This window comes from Lipophrys pholis, assembly GCF_963383615.2.
Source record: "Lipophrys pholis genome assembly, chromosome: 3".
NCBI classification, from domain to species: Eukaryota; Metazoa; Chordata; class Actinopteri; order Blenniiformes; family Blenniidae; genus Lipophrys; species Lipophrys pholis.
In genome coordinates this window covers 32,250,889-32,268,565 of record NC_137627.1, presented here as the reverse complement: position 1 = coordinate 32,268,565, position 17,677 = coordinate 32,250,889, and the positions used below count along the sequence as shown (strand labels likewise).

Below are 17,677 nucleotides of genomic sequence, written 5' to 3'. Positions count from 1 at the left end.
CTCGACTGGCTGTCCATCCTCCTCCTCCTTGGCAGAACACAGGCTTGTTTTTGCCCTGGGGGTGACAAACATGGCTCTGCTCAGTGTAGCCTGGCAAAAAGCGAGGGCTTTTTTTCTTTTTTTTTTTTTTTTATTATCCTCTGGCTCATAGAATCTTGTTTTCAAACGAAAATGTCTCCCGTGGAGCTGAAACAGTCATGTGCTCAGATCAACAACAGAAAGTTTTTGACTAATTTCACAAAACAGCTATTATTTAAAGATGACGATGTGAACACATATGAATACAGTTTTCAGTTGTCGACGAACTGGAAAAGCTGAGAAAATTCAAATGAAACTGTATTTTCTATTGCCAACTTCATGTGTTATATTCTCTGTAACCCACAGTAATGCTTTTAGTAATGTTTCTATCCAGCTCTTACAAATGACAAGAAAAAATAACTTTTAGTCTGGGAAGAGAGTATGTTCGATTTATTCAGTGAATTGCGTATTTAAATCTGATAAGTCTGAGCTTTTATAGGACACACTTTGAAATATATGATGATCAAATATTTGATTATCATCCGTTCATCTGTCCATCTGTGTTAGTGAAACTATACCACACACTCTAATAAAGACAATTTAGAACATTTATCAAAGCGCCTGTAACTCTGACCAACCTGTTTTATATTTAAAGCTAAAGATGTCAATGGCATGTTTTTTCTTGTGTAATTATTGTGAGGATTTAAAGTTTTTGTGGGCTACTGTCCAACATCACAATGTCTGGAGGCAAAATTGTATGATAATATAACTCAGTAGACACAAAATGGTTGTTTCCTTAAGTTTCATTGAATTTGTTAAGAATTTTCCGTTTCCAGGTCAGTAAGAGATTCTGAGTCAAACACAAAGAATAAATCTAGTGCTGTTAAATTTTTTCAATCAGATTAATCACAGGGTTGCTGTGGATTAATTCCAATTAATCACAATTAAAAATCAATAATTTTTATTCTATTTTAATTGTTTCGTTTTGCATGAGCAAACAGACTCAAGACTCAACATTTCTAAATATTAATGTTCCTGTTGCTCCTTTTTCAGCAGCTACTGAGAAAACTTGACAACAGTCAGCAGAATCCCAGACTAACGTTTGTGTCGTGTTAATGTGGGAGCTTAAGCTGGAAGTGCTTCGATGAAAAGAAAAACTCCTTCCTGCAGAGTGTGCATGAGACTTTAAGTCAGTCGACAGTTGTTTTTGTACTCAAATTTCCTATCCTGACGACCCCCATGCTGCTTTGCGTCGTCCATATCGAGTTGGTTCTGTGACTACCGGATCAGCGGCCTATTTTTTTAATCCTGATGATAGATTAATCTGCGTTAACGTGTTATTTACGACAGCCCTACAAAATACATGAAATTATAAAAAATGTAAAGCAGCAGAGGGCTGCACGTTGGCACAGTGGTTAGAACTCCCTGCACGCAGAAAAATCCCCGAAACCAGTCCGGACTTGACATTTTTCTGTTTCTCTGAGTCGTCTGGTTTCCTTCAACGGTCCAAAAAAAACAGGTTTGAAGCTAATCAGTGGCTTTAAATTGCCCGTAGGGGAGTGTGTGTGTGTGTTTGACCTGTGATGGCCTGATGACCTCTCCAATTTGAACCCTGCACTCTGCAGGAACCGGCTTCAGCATGTCTCTGTTGAGCAACACAGTGAAGAAGAGCAGCAAGTGTTATTCATTGTATATTTTACAGAATTTTTCCAAATCAAGGAGAAAGTTACCAACCATTACCATTTCCCTCATAAAAAGTTAAACGAGTTGTTTCAGGTAACTTTGAAAACGGATGCAGTAGGCCTGGGCGATCAACCGAAAATTTACAGATAGCAAAATTTCCGGAAATTACAGACGTCATTTTGCCCATTTCGGTATATTCAGTGTTTAAGGGGCCGTCCACACAAGCAAGCCGTGAACACGGGTCCCAGAGTGTGGAAATTCTAAAACCCCAAACACCCCAGGGTGTGGACGGCAAAGTCGGCAAAGACGATCATCTGTTGAAAAAAGATGATGTGATCGCCCCCCTCTTCCCCCCACCGCGATCTTCAATGTCACCTAATAACCACTACAATCACGGACTACAAGCTCCGGTGGAGCTGCAGAAGCTAGTGACGACGGCAGCCGCAGGAGGAGCGGGGCCATAGAACCATAGAACCAGAGTTATATTGTGGTTTATGAGCAGGAGTCTACTTCTAAATTTCTATGTGGTCTGTCTTCTTCTGCGTTTTTGGTGTGTTTGGTGTGTCACAGCGCCCCTAAAGGCCTGGCATGTGTACTACATGCCCTGAAGTTTACAAGGGATGCAACTTGTTTCTCTCGTTATAGAGAACCTGATTACTTGACAACTTGAATGTGGCCATTTTCAAGTAAGCTCTTTGTAATATCCATATTTAGAATTTGTTCATAAGAGATTGTATTTTTAATACTTTGTGTTTGCAGGAAATTTAAGTTATTTTATACTTTTAAATGTATTCAGTCGTTCTCATTTCAAGTAATTTGTGCTTATCAGCTCTTCAATAAATCTTAACAACTAAAAGTATTTAATTTGTATTTTCTTTATTTATTTTCAGACAGTGTAGTTTTACAGTCCTTAAAAGTGGCAATAAATAGGTCAAGGGGAGTCATACTACCAATATAACTGCCACATCTAGTGGCCAAACATTTTTTTGTGCAGTGGAGTAGTTATCGTCCATTTATCGTTATCGAGGTGAACTGCTCAATATATCGTGATATTGATTTGAGGCCGTATCGCCCAGCCCTAGGATGCAGTTGAAATGCTGCAGAGATCTGACATGTATCAAAATTTATTTTCCAGTTCTTGATGTTAATTTTCTTTTTAATTACATGCATGAATTCAGAGTTATATAATGACAAACTAATGCTGGCTCTTTTCCTTCATAAACTAAAAAAGGGTTTAGGTTTCCTTAGGGAACTGTGGATAAAACTCCATAGAGAAAGCACCACTTATGAAAAGAAGAGAATTGACAGATGGAGCCTTGAGGGAACGCTGTCGGAAAATGAAACCTTTGTCCCACGTCTTCGTAAACGGACCTTCTTTTCACATTGGTTCTCTCAGAAGACCTCTGCCCCCATTTAAAGGTCAGAGTCACACAGGACAGCGGGTTTAGGCTTTATATTGGAGTTCTCTGTGCTGTAAAACAGATGGCGGCATAAATGAAAGAACGCCACTCCCGCATGTCACACGCTCGTTGTCTGTCAGCTCCCAGGTAGAGACAAAATAATACCCAACGCGTATTTTTGCAAAGCACCAACTCTGCAGCAGTTACTTTGATAATCAGTAAATAATTGCAGGCATTTATCAAGCAAAACATTGCAAATAGCCTCCGCTGGCAGCATTTCTATTGTGGTAATTTGCTCTTTTTTCTTTGTCATGATAGTAAAGTGTGTTTTATGGCTGTAGGAGTGTGGATTGTATAAAACAGGGAAACGTGCATTTTTTTTAAACAACTTTAGAATTGTATCGACAGAGCAATTGATTTTGAATAATGAAAATTACACAACATGTTCCTTGAATTGACAAAACCTGATAGTTTAATCAGGAGTAAAGAATAATAACTATACTGATTCAGAAGTTGGGAAAGGAACATACTTTTGTTCAGAAGGAAAACAATCTCAACTTCTGTGATCACAGAATAATTTGTGAACGAGAGCTGCGGACTCATGTCAAAAGCGGTAGATAATATCACAAACAGAGACTGAACTCAATGCAAGTGGAAATGAAAACAACGTTCAGGAAAAAACAAGTAGAATCTGAACTGAGAGAAGCAGCTGTTGTTTTTTTCGAGAACATAAAGGTAACGATTGAACAACAGGAGCGAATACAGACTTATCTACACACAAAGTGAGATGAAATGACGCACAGCTGATACAATCAGGGGCGGGGCTAATCAACACACACCAGACCACACACACACTCTCACACACTCAAAGAGAACGCGACACAGGTGTGAGGTGAAGAAATCACAGGGACTGAACAGAGAATTGCTGAAAGAGAGTGAAATTCACAGAAAAGCGGATGACAGTGTGCAAAATAAAATGGGAATTACAAGAATTGATTAGAGAGTAATAAAAAAAAAAAGAGAGAGAAGTAAGTAAGAGTGGAAACAAGGTGGAAGACACTCGAGAACTAAACAATAAAACTGTGAAAGGAAACAAATGGTGATACAACGTCAGCACTTTTTTTTTAACTGTTTGAACGACACATGAGTTTAAACCCAACTATCGCTTGGAAAGCATAAGAAAGATAAAATATATTGAACTGAGATCAACCAGAACTAGTTTTGAGTTACACGTGTGCATTAATACGTTTTTAAAGGTTAAATTTACTTGAGCTACAGCAACAAAAAGAGTTGATTTTGCTGCGTAATTTACAGTCGTCTATACCAACAGTCCTGTGAGGCGAGGTTTCAACACTTTTAAATACTAAAGTCATCATGTAAATGTTTGCTGGACATATTTTAGGTAAATATTTACATCCATCCATCAGGTGGTTTACGTTGTGTTACCACTTGACAATTTTGTCACAGCAAAACAAACATTGGTACAATTGCTACTATAATGCAGCTTTTTGAACTGTGGTCTTCACCAAACAAATTTCCCCTAAATTGTGATTCGGTTTGAAGTTTGGTGGAAGTCTGAACACAACACAGACCACAGAGTTAATTACAGATCAAACCAAACACGAGTGAGACCACAGGGGCTTTGGATTCTCACAGCAGATGGTTATTCATTTGAAATCCCTGCTGCGTTCTTTACTTTCTATAAGATGTAGCTGGTTCATAGGTGCAGACATACCGTCTGTAATTATCCTACCTGAATTGCATTTACCTCAGCCCACAGCAATTATGCTGGAGAACACGTTACAGAAGCTATATAGCATAATTTTTTTATTCTCATCTTTTGTTACAGTCTTAAAAGCACAGTTATGAATACAAAGAAAATAACACTTGACAGCAAACCTTTCTCTTTTTTTCAAACTTGGGGCCAGGCTATTAAACCACACATGGCCTTAAGGACCAGATATGCTTCTTTTACGCACGTAAACTGGTTGGTGTCTTTCAAACGTTGGCTTGATCGTTAATCAATACATCCTGGAGACGTCATTGCGCTTTTTTTTCTTTTCTTTTTGTCAGACAACGTTTCTAATCCAAACATCGATAAAACAGATTCAAAAGTGCTAAAATAAGTATTGTTGTATTGAAGTATTTAAGATTTGGTCTCAGGATGATAATTTGCTGCTTTACATTTTCATTTTGATCATATGAGGTAATGTCATAAATCTGCTTGTATCCAAGCACAAATCATCTTTAATTGAAGGGATTGTTATTTCTGTTGTCCTTTTTGTTCATTTGATTGTTCACACATGCGCTTTACAGCACAACACTGCCCCCTCAGGTCTCTGTGATATCACTCTCTTTGTTACGCATCCACAAGCTCCTTGACAACGAAATAAATTAGTCACATAATGAAAACAGAAAGTGAACCGAGGGCTCTGTCTGGATCTGTTTGTGTACTTAGTGTCTATCCATCGCATATGTGTGTCTTCAAGGTGTAAGTTCATTCATATGCACGTAAAGGAAATTTATAAATTGGTCTAGAAGTACATCATCTACCATCAACAATTGTGTTGTGGCTAATTGTGAAGCTCAGGGTTTCCTAAGGCTGATTCATACTCCATAAGAACAAGAAGATCAGAGGGCGGATTTACGCGATGCACCTGAACGCATCACTCAAAGCGGTCAGCTCCTGCAGTTAAAAACGGACCAGCACGGCAGACCGGACACAAACTTTCTTTTTTATTACTGAAACAGTTCAGCGAAATGTATTTCTGAAAACATTTGAAGCGAGAAATGAGCTGTGCAGTTGAAAAGTTTAAGTTCTGCTTCCCAGTAGAGTGGCTTTTGCGAGGGGGCGTGGCCTGCGGGTTCAACAGCTTCTTCACGTAGTATGAACGCTCTGCCCAACAAGCATTTTTTTTTCGGCAGCTGGCTGACGTCACGGCAGAACTTTTCTTCTCGTTCATATAGGTTCTTATGGCAGTATGCAGGGGCCTTAAGTTCAAGGTTTTGGCAGGTTGCAGGTTGCTGTTTGCTGACGGTCAATAGCCTATTTAGACTACAGTGAGTTTCAGACCATCAAATTGTGATGGTAAAACAAGTCCAATAAGTCTGCTGTGGCGAAAATACATTTCTCAGCTCCCAAAAGTGAATAGTGAAGTGACAGCCCATGGTTTCAGGCCAGAGAGTGAAGTGTACTAAGTCGTAATGTTAAGACTTGTACTACATCGATTTTGGCTGAGAGTCTCGGAAACCATCTTTGTGTGTTTGACAACCTCAAAATAGATATTCATCACGAGTGTAAACCATGCACCTGAGGCTGGCTGGAGCGTTGTTAGTTTTTAGGTGTTTGGCCATAAACCACAATTTTAAATTCAACTTTTTATCTGATGACGGCCAGTATTTGCTGAAGCTTATTCATATCAGTGAGTATCATCGTTTTGGTGTTTCTACTGGAATGTCCCGAGATTATCGGTGTCAGGAAATAAAATCCAGTCGCTACTGTCCTCAAAACACTCACACCTGGACCAAAATGACCCCGCTGCTACCGTGCTTGAAAAGTTTATAACTATCCCATAAAAGTTGCGTGAGCTTCCTCATTACATGTTTAGAGAATCCGAGACTCACCCAGCTATGGACATAGATTTTTTTTTTCTTTCTCGACTGGCTTTCACCAGTCCGGTAAAAATAATACAAGCTGATGCCCTTAGTTTTATGCTATAAAGACACTGACAGGCAATTACAGTGTGAAGGAAAAAGCAAAATTATAGAGCACACAGTGTTGACGTTTGGAATGGTGCTTCCACGGTTCAGCCCGCAACAAAAAGACACTATGTGAGAGGGATGTTGTGCAAGCTGTGCTGTCAGTTATCCATCAGCGACATGATTACACCCCTTCCCTCGAGAGAACGACAGAGATAGTGAGGATGTAGCAGTGTATTTTTTTCTTCTTCTTTTTTTTTTTACCCCCCCCCACTCTAAAATCTCTCTTCGGCTACCTGATCTGGAACAGCACTCCTTCGCCGTGAACTGATACCGTAGCAGACTTCAAATATAGTCATATGCCTGTCATAGTCTGCAACATGTAAGCTGAGGGTGTGTGTGAAGGAGCTGACAGAAAAGGAAAAAAAAAAGCCTATAGAGGTTATATATCACCGCAGAGTTTTGAGGTGGTGCGTGTGGATTCAGCAGCTCTGTATGACAAGCACTGTGGCAATTTCATTTGACGACGAGTAATGACAGATTGAGCTTATTAAATCGCTGATCTGTCTCATTTGAGGTGGTAGATCCGGCTGATCAAAATTCAGTTCTTGTTAAATTATTAAAGGAGAGACAGGGATGAGAAGCAGAATGCCACGGAAGGTTAGCTTTTCTTTGATTTCTTGCTCCTTAGGCAAGCGGCATTCACTACAAGAATCTAGCCTTTGCTCAAGTATTATTGATCTAGTTGAAGTGGTTTTGTCTGCCCCCTCACCAATGAACCGCTTCTGAAGCGAGGCTATTTGCCATCAAGTCTTTGTGGACATGCGCCATGGGATCTCCATTCACTGCACAATCCTCATTTTCAGCACTTAATAAGTTCGGGCCTGAGTTTTTCTTTTGGATGCCGTGGCTGAAAGGCGCGCACGCACCCGGGGAGGCGCACACGCGCACACGCGCACACTTACACAAATGGGAGGGCATAAGGTAGCAAAACAGGGATATAGAGACTGCTGTGAGGAGGTAGCTGATTTCCCCGGTGAGCTTATATCTGAGCTGTCGTCGCCTGTCTCTTCTCAGGGATCGAGGCGCCTTAATCATCAACATGAAAGTATCTCCAGTGGTGCCGCCTCCTGTTTCCGTCACTCGCCTGTCTTTTCTACTTGTATTACCATTAGCGGCATGTTGGCTAATTTTTTGTGTCCAGCGTGAAGGAGCTATTGATGAAGAGGAATATATACAGGTACTTCTCAAAAAATTTGCATATTGTGATAAAGTTCATTATTTTCCAAAATGTAATGATAAAAATTTGACTTTCATATATTTTAGATTCATTACACACAACTGAAGTAGTTCAAGCCTTTTATTGATTTAATATAGATGATTTTGGCAAAAAAGTAAAGAAAAACCAAAAATCCCCATCTCAAAAAATTAGCATATTTCATCTGACCAATAAAAGAAAAGTGTTTTTAATACAAAAAAAAGTCAACCTTCAAATAATTATGTTCAGTTATGCATTCAATACTTTGACGGGAATCCATTTGCAGAAATGACTGCTTCAATGCGGCGTGGCATGGAGTCAATCAGCCGGTGGCACTGCTCAGGTGTTATGGAGGCCCAGGATGCTTTGATAGCGGCCTTAAGCTCATCCACAGTGTTGGTCTGGTGTCTCTCAACTTCCTCTTCACAATAGCCCACATATTCTCAATGGGGTTCAGGTCAGGAGAGTTGGCGGGCCAATCGAGCACAGTAATACCATGGTCAGTAAACCATTTGCCAGTGGTTTTGGCACTGTGAGCAGGTGCCAGGTCATGCTGAAAAAGGAAATCTTCATCTCCATAAAGCTTTTCAGCAGATGGAAGCATGAAGTGCTCCAAAATCTCCTGATAGCTCGCTGCATTGACCCTGCCCTTGATAAAACAAAGTGGACCAACACCAGCAGCTGACATGGCACCCCAGACCATCACTGACTGTGGGTACTTGACACTGGACTTCAGGCATTTTGGCATGTCCTTCTCCCCAGTCTTCCTCCAGACTCTGGAACCTTTATTTCCGAATGACATGCAAAATTTGCTTTCATCCGAAAAAAGTACTTTGGACCACTGAGCAACAGTCCGGTGCTGCTTCTCTGTAGCCCAGGTCAGGCGCTTCTGCCGCTGTTTCTTTTTCAAAAGTGGCTTGACCTGGGGAATGCGGCACCTGTAGCCCATTTCCTGCACACGCCTGTGCACGGTGGCTCTGGATGTTTCCACTCCAGACTCAGTCCACTGCTTCCGCAGGTCCCCCAAGGTCTGGAATCGGTCCTTCTCCACAATCTTCCTCAGGGTCCGGTCACCTCTACTGGTTGTGCAGCGTTTTCTGCCACACTTTTCTCTTCCCACAGACTTCCCACTGAGGTGCCTTGATACAGCACTCTGGGAACAGCCTATTCGCTCAGAAATTTCTTTTTGTGTCTTACCCTCTTGCTTGAGGGTGTCAATGATGGCCTTCTGGACAGCAGTCAGGTCGGCAGTCTTACCCATGATTGCGGTTTTGAGTAATGAAACAGCTGGGAGGTTTTAAAAGCCTCAGGAATCTTTTGCAGGTGTTTAGAGTTAATTCGTTGATTCAAGGGTGGGTGTGGTGCTCCAGATGATTAGGTTAATATCTCATTTAGAGTACCTTTTCATGATATGCAAATTTTTTGAGATGGGGATTTTTGGTTTTTCTTTACTTTGTTGCCAAAATCATCTATATTAAATCAATAAAAGGCTTGAACTACTTCAGTTGTGTGTAATGAATCTAACATATATGAAAGTCTAATTTTTATCATTACATTATGGAAAATAATGAACTTTATCACAATATGCTAATTTTTTGAGAAGTACCTGTATATATGTATATATATATATATATATATATATATATATATATATATATATATATATATATATATATATATAAATGAAGCGGAATCATACTTCATATGTGATGAGCAAAGATATTTCAAACTGAAGAGTCCAGAAATGGTTAGTAACCCCTCCCCCGCTCCAAGGCGGAGTGCCAGGAAATCATTCCCTTCAACCCAAATCTTCAGTTTCTAACCCGGGAGAACATCCTGAAACACACCGTACATCAGGGGAGGACCCCAGGCCTGGAGGGCCGGTGTCCTACACATTTTGGATGTCTCCCAGTTCCAGCACGCCTCAACCTATTGGTGATGTCATCATCAAACTTGTGAAAAAAGCTTAAGGAGCCCCTTATTGCATTCAGGTGTGTTGCAACTGGGAGAGAGCTAAGGCCACGTTTACACGTTTTCACGCACATTTACACATAAACGCAGCTACGACTCACCACAAACGATGATTCCTGAAAACAGTGGAGAACTAGATAAACTCTGTGTCTCCGGTTGCATCTCAAGGGGGGCTGGGGGATATTTACGTCACAATCCGTGACGTTGTGTTTTTTTCCAGGATTCTGATTGGCTATCGTGGCTTAATGCATCCCGTTACACCGCCCCCTACAGGTTTGGCTGCTCATAGCAGCTCTGAACCATGTGTTTGCAAATGTAGAGGTGCAAATATCAGTTTTTGTAAAAACCCGAGTACGTGTAAACGTGACCAAAAAAATGCAGGACACCAGCCCTCGAAGCCCACAATTGAGGACCCCTTTTCTACATCGACTCATCAGCTTTTGTTTTGTGAGAAATGCAACACAAAATGATGACACTTGCTTGGAGATTTAAATAAGATGGTGCTCAAAAAATACTGTCATCTCCAATGACAGCTCACCAAGCAAATCAAGGTTTATTGTATCTTCCAGCTTCTGACACTCCACACAGATATGAGAGACTTTTATAACAATGAAAAAAGTGTTCAAAGAGGGCTGCATAGTTCTTTGTGTGTATTTTTTCTCTCCCTACGATCAGATATTGATTGTTTGGCATTCCAGTCCTCTACACAACACTTATTCTTATTATTTTCTTATTAGGTATACAAATGTTTTGGTCTTCACATTCAAAACGGAGCCGCTGGCAAAGGGAGAATCACCATTGGGGTGCATTGGGGTTTTAAAAGGTCGCTTGTAAAAAAAAAAAAAAAAAAAAAAAAAAAAAAGGGCTGTTCATTGTATTTCACTATTTGTACTCATAAAACTACATTGTAAAGTCAATCTAAACTCGTGCTACTTGTTATCAGTCTCTGCTGCCTCTTTGTCATAAAGACCAGTGGTGATTTTGGGTCCTTCGTGTGTGTGTGTGTGTGTGTGTGTGTGTGTGTGTGTGTGTGTGTGTGTGTGTGTGTGTGTGTGTGTGTGTGTGTGTGTGTGTGTGTGTGTGTGTGTGTGTGTGTGTGTGTGTGTGTGTGTGTGTGTGTGTGTGTGTGTGTGTGTGTTTGTCAAAGTGAAGTCGCTCTGTTCACCTACTTTAGTTGTGAAGGATTACCTTATCTCTGTAAGCAGCAGGAGCTTTGTCTTCTGTAACTCAACATGTGTGATTAGTTCTCATTTTGCCGCGGTGTAATCTGCACAGATAATGCCTTTTCCTTAATGCCGACATTTTTTTTAAAAGTTCTCACAGGCGCCGAACGCGGCTTTATTAGAATATTCAAAAATGTGTATTTGAATTTGAAATGTAAGGAGTCTATTATACCCCGAGCCCGATAACCTTTCCGGAACTGCAGGCTTTGCTCTGTAACCTCAATATAACAAACTGTAGTTTTTTATTCTTTCCTTCCACTAACAGTAGGAGTCAGCATAGCAGGTTGTTGCAGTGTTATCTCGTGTGAAGTTTTCTCACAACATAACGATGCAACAAACTTTCCTGCCAAGTAGAGTCTGGAAAACCTTTTTTTTTTTCGTCCCTCGACCATCAGAGTATGTGGGCACGGACGCCCCGCAGGTGGAGCACATTAATCTAGATGCTGATTATTTTTGGCGTCCTAAAGACTCCGAGAAATGAAATGTAGCAGGATGTCATCAAATATGACACATATGCAAAGCGTGTGCCTCACTCAGTGGGCTCATTAACGACCCGGTTTTAATGTATTCACAATGTCTCCATTCCCTGTTTTCTTCTTCTTCGGCGCCGCACCCCCACCCCCACCCCACCCAGCATGGGTAATCGTTTCTGCTCGGATCAGAAAACCTCCACATTTCATTAGATCTACACCAGATAGACAAAACAGCCAAGAGTACATCAGCATGCTGTGCTCACACCAGCAATCTGCCTCAATGTTTCAGGTGGACTCGTGTGCACTCGGCAGCCAAACTGCCAATGTGAGCGAAAAATCTGGAGTACAGACACACATTTACAGTCCAGCAATTCATGCAAATTCTGCTGCAGTCGAGTGACAACTGTAGAATTCAGTCTGTTCTGATCCATGTGTCGGTCTCTCATTGAAATATTACGAGTTCAAGGTTTCTTTTTTGTTTTGTTTTTCAGTTTGATCAGTGTGATAGTGTAAAATTCTTTACCAGTTTTTATTCTCATTCAGTACAGTAATGAGTAAAAAATGCAGGTAATAATGAATGTGTCTCTGCATTGTGCATAGGTTTGAAAATGGAAGTACTATTGGAATTTGTTTAGTATTTTGTCATACTTTTTCATTTGATCTTAAAGTTTTCAAGCTAAATGCATCAATTGGTGAAAGAAATATATTTGAGATATTGTCATAAATCGACAGTGTCATGCAATTTTGTAATTTCAGAGATTATAAAAAAATCCTATTCAAGCAATGGCTGATCTCAGCTCATAGAAAGCATATCCGTGGTTGGAGTTTGCATGTTCTCCCTGTTCTTGCACAGGTGTTCTCACACAGGTCAGAAACATACATTTGAAAACGATTTATGTGTTTAAGGTGTCCATTAACATGACAGCGGTGCTCAGAGCCACTGAAAACGCAACTTTTGGAAAATTCTTCAACGCGGTCTCCATGGAAATGCTGCTACTGCACATGTGCACCACGGCCGTAATATATGGTTGTTCTGCACATGCTCAGTAGATGGACAATAACTACAATTTTTGCCTCCAGTGTCATGACTCCCAGTCCATATTCTCCTGTGACCAGGTTAGTTTTATTTTGGCAGTCACTGTAATAACGATCGAACTTCATCGCCTGTCCTCCATCGTGTAAACCATGTCTATTGCACAAACAAGTTTGGCAGTTTTTTTTTTTAACTGATGTTCTTTTCACACAAAGCCAGCCACTTCAGAAAGTAAAACCGCACAAATTTTTTAATCAGAAAAAACTCACTCAGCGTCTCTATTTATGGGCGACAATGCAGAAATGCTGACAAAACAATGGCGGATTACAGTGTTGTGTTTGTGCTACAGATGCTACTGAGCATGTTCTGGCTTTTACAATGAAATGTGCTGCTTCTCCTCTGAGAACAGGATTTGCCACATGCTCCTCGCTACTGTGTTTTTAGATTCATATATTTTTCTGTTTGTAATGGAGTACAGGCCTCGGATAAAACTATCGTATTTTCAATGGTTTTGTTTGGATGGACACATTTCTCGCTGGGGGTTTTGCGTGGACCGAAAAGTTTTTGTGAACGGTTTTCGTCTCTGTGGAAGCAGGGATGAAATTGCTTGAATGTCATTGTGACTGTGAACGTGACTTCACACCATCAGCTGGGCTCAGCTCCAGTTGGCTTTATCTTAGATGAAGCTAGATTGCCTGATAGATACACAGCACTTTTTTTCCCCTTCTTTTGCAGAATTAACATTGCAGGTTTACTAGAATCAGGAATGAACGTGGAAATGAAAACTCAACAAAAGCATTGCTTGTTGGTAGAAACACCAGGTGACGGATTTCAAAAAGCAAAACTACTTCCTGAGACTAATCGCTGCAGTCCCTGATTTTTAAAAGAAGCTTTTAATCCAGTTCAATCACTTTGTAATACAAGGGAAGAGATTTCAGGTGTGGCAAATTAGTGACAATGAGAGGAATCAATGCAGGAAATGGTTGCAATCACACCTCAGTTCAGTTGACAAGTGGCAGCTTATTCCCGTGTTTGGTGAGGAATCCTTGGTAAAGCTGTCAGGAGTTGAAATGTGGTGCGATTTGTTTTGTCCCGTGCTGTCAGTATTGAGTGTCTCCCAGACTTATTTAAATTCAGCGGTTGTATCTTTGTGGGTGAAGTGCTGTGGTGGCGCTGTGTCTTGTCTCATAGGGTTTTTATTTATTGGGTGAGTTCCTCTGCTTGGATGCTCGCATAAGCTGCCCCAAGGATGTGGCTGTGAGCAATGGAGGACATTCACCGCCTCAGATATTCACACAGCTTTTTAAAACCCCTTGTTACTGCCTGTGTCAAAGTTTTTCCTGTATTAGTAATTCTTGCTCATTTGGAAACTCTGTCTAAACAGTAATCTTAATCCCCCCTGCTCTCCCACCCAAGGTTAGCTAAACTATTCTCCAACAAATAAAAGAGATTAAAAATTCAAATGAAGTGGATTCAAATTACAGTCAGTCCTGTGTAATATGTATGTAAGGCATGAGTTCTCATGACTATTCTTAAAATAGCCCATTATTACACAAGTACTCTTATTGTTTTGTTTTTTTTTCAGTCCAAAAGGTCAATTCAAATGAATTACCAACTGTCATATTACAGATTGCACTGAGCCAGGTTGGTGCCTGTAAATGAGCCTGTAGATACAGCCTGGCCCCACCCACACTGACGTACGTATAACCCAAATTATTGCAAAATTTAACAATAAAACTGTGACGAATAGATTCATGACAGCTGATGATTTTCAATTATAATTTAATATGCGGTGAGAAAATCCAAATAAAGTTGAATATGTGTAGGGAGGAATCCAACAAGTTGGAATGCTGTACACAGAGTGATTTATTGAGTCTAACAGTAGAAAGACAGTAAAGTGATTAAAATAAAGTAAGATATTCTGCCTAAGGCCCCGTTTACACGACAACGAATTAGAGTGTATCCAGAAAACTTTCTTCACTTTTGGGGGCACAAATCCCTCCTGCAGAGACTGATGGAGGCTACAGAGCCTGTTACTGCGCATGCTCATCTCTCCCCCTCCCTCCTGCTCATTCAGTTGTAAACAAACATGGCGGCCGCGTAGTGGTACAACCCGCGGTCCATATTCTAGTTTTATCGTCCAGATCAGTAGTTTAATAGTTGAGACTCTCAATGATAGCATCCGATGTGTCATCAGTCCATACGGATGTCGGGTTCTCTCCATTTTCTTCTAGTTTATAGTGTTTTGTTCTCTGTACACACGTCTGTAGTTTCATTACATACTAACGGCCCGGCATACTAACTACATCGTTGTCTCTGTGTCCGCTGCTGCAGTGTAAACGCACTCCTTTTTTTTAGCGGATTAGGTGTTGTCACGTGAAACGTTGTCGTGTACACAGGGCCTGAATCAAAGAGTGATTTCAACTAATGTCATAATGAAATTTTATCTCAACGTTTATCTGGTTTTAAATATCAGTTTTAAACAGTTTCTCATTACCATGTTTTATAGTCCCTTTTCTCCGTTTCCCTGTCAGAACTGTAGCAATCTTCCTGTTTTAAAAGTCAAAAGGCTCAAATTAACTTCAGAAAAGCAAAAAAAGCACAAACAAAAAACACAGGCATGGCCTGTATAATGCTTGTTGATTTTTTCAGCCAGACCAGCACATGTTGGGTTTTTGTACTGTAGGTAAAGTAACTAGTATTGGAAACCTGCTGTTGAAGCAGTTTCGTCCTGCCAGTTGAATATAATGGAAACCAAATGTGATTTAAGGAGATTTGTGTATTTTAAAACAGCAAGTCTGGACAACAACTGAACTCAACTGTGCATCAATAAAATTAATTCATCTGTGACAAAACAATATCACAATTTCAAACACATTAATAAAACTAACATAATAAACCTCCGAGAGGTTGATTAACTGGAATAACTGCTTTCGTCGGACGACTTTGATGCTCCGTGTTTGCTTTGTTTGATATTTTGGTTGCTGTTCGTGTATGTAAATATTTGTATGTACTGTGTATTACAATATTATAGGATATATGAGTGTGTGTGTGTGTGTGTGTGTGTGTGTGTGTGTGTGTGTGTGTGTGTGTGTGTGTGTGTGTGTGTGTGTGTGTGTGTGTGTGTGTGTGTGTGTGTGTGTGTGTGTGTGTGTGTGTGTGTGTGTGTGTGTGTGTGTGTGAGGAATATAATGTCAAACATATAGCATATGTATGAATAATGTAATCACAGACATGTAATGACTATAAAGCATCTGATACATTCATATGTGATGGAAAATAAAGCGAAATAGAAGAATGTGAAAAGTTTGTACTTTATCCTTCAACCTTTTGAAACACTTATATGCTAAATATATATAAGAGTTACAACTGAATAAAGTTGAAACTCAAGTTTTTTGTTTAATTCTTCTCTTTTATTTGTTAAATTTAAAATGTACTCCTAAAATGTGCTCATTAAAGTAAAATATTTGATGAGTAGAACATTCCAAACATTACTTGTAAATGTACAATTCTATTCTCGTGTGGGTTAAAGCAAGCATTGCTCATCATTTAGCGTTGTTTCCTTTTCCGTGTTTCTCATGATCGTCACATGAAGCCGGTGTCGGCACGATCGCCCTGCGCAGTCAGAACCTGCAGCTCTCGCACGGTTTAATACAGAACAAACAGACAACGTGATTATTTGTGGTCATCTTTGAACGGAGCCAGACGAGCAGTTTCTCCTCATTTCTGGCCTTCAAACAAGTGAAAGCCGACATTCGCCTCACAATCCACACAAACACACACACACACACACACACACACACACACACACACACACACACACACACACACACTAGCATCAATCTCTTCATGTCGTGTAACTCTCTGCAAGAGAAGTATATTTATTTCCCAAATGTCCAACTAGTCTTTTAAAGTGAGACAAGTCGGCCAAGAGGACAAAGAATTCATGGCAGCAACAGAAAACAAGTTTTAACGCAGCGGAGCAATGAAGCATGCTCTGTTTAAAACCGTATTATTAAATTGTCTTGCGTTCTGTTTTTCTGCCATTGTGACTTTTCAGCCGGGCTGCAGGAATGCTGGTTAGTTCGGCGTCAGACTGGATGCTGTTTGCAGAGTTGACAGCTCATAACGATGAGTGACAAGTGTTGCAGTGTGAACCCGTTGGGCCGAGTGTCAGGAGGACGCCTGTAACGGCAGACTCTGCTGACACGAGGCCGACTATTTGGTTACATCTTGAAAGTCATACATCACACCACTGCACAAGTACTTTATGAAGTTGTTATTCCTGTTTGCAAAAAAGAAAGACAACACCCCCACGAGTAGTGTTTTAACATGTGGGAAAGAGAAGAGACAGGATTGACAGCAAACATTTGTGCCCCTCTGAACTTAGCCACTCAACCTGACGTCACATTCAACTGTGCAAATACGCCTTCCAAGTCCTACTTGTTACTCTGTCTTCGTTTGGACAATGGTAACCACAGCCAAAGTATTTACCTTCATTCAAACCGGATTCAAATGAGTATCACGCACACGGCAAATGAATTCACTCCCGTCTCTGCGCCACTCAGAGGAAACCATTCAAAGTCTGCTGAGTTAAGAGGGAACGCCAGAGTAAAAGTTTAGCCTCGGTGTCGAAGCGGCATTATTGTGTGCAGCTGCTTCTTTTGCACGTGAGTGTAATCAGACAATTTCAGGCATGAATGCACACAGAATATCAAACATCTTCATTGTTTCAAGCTTTTCTTGTAAATAAACAGACTCGACTTTGTGACTGAATGAGTGGACGGCGGCCGTCTGGTCACCGGTTTGTATTTCAGCCGTCAGATTTCCGCATTTACCTCAGCCTGAACTCGGAAAAGGTCTGAAATGTAAATCTGAATGCTGAAAAAAAACTGAGCGGGGCTGGGGCAGCCTCTTCT

At 40.5% G+C, this 17,677-nt stretch overlaps 1 protein-coding gene across 2 annotated transcripts in view; it reads left to right on the top strand.

The window, feature by feature from the left end:
• The window catches only part of LOC308107491 (CD166 antigen homolog), a 53,326-nt gene that overhangs the window by 20,330 nt on the left and 15,319 nt on the right, over nt 1-17,677 (top strand). The window lies entirely within an intron of this gene.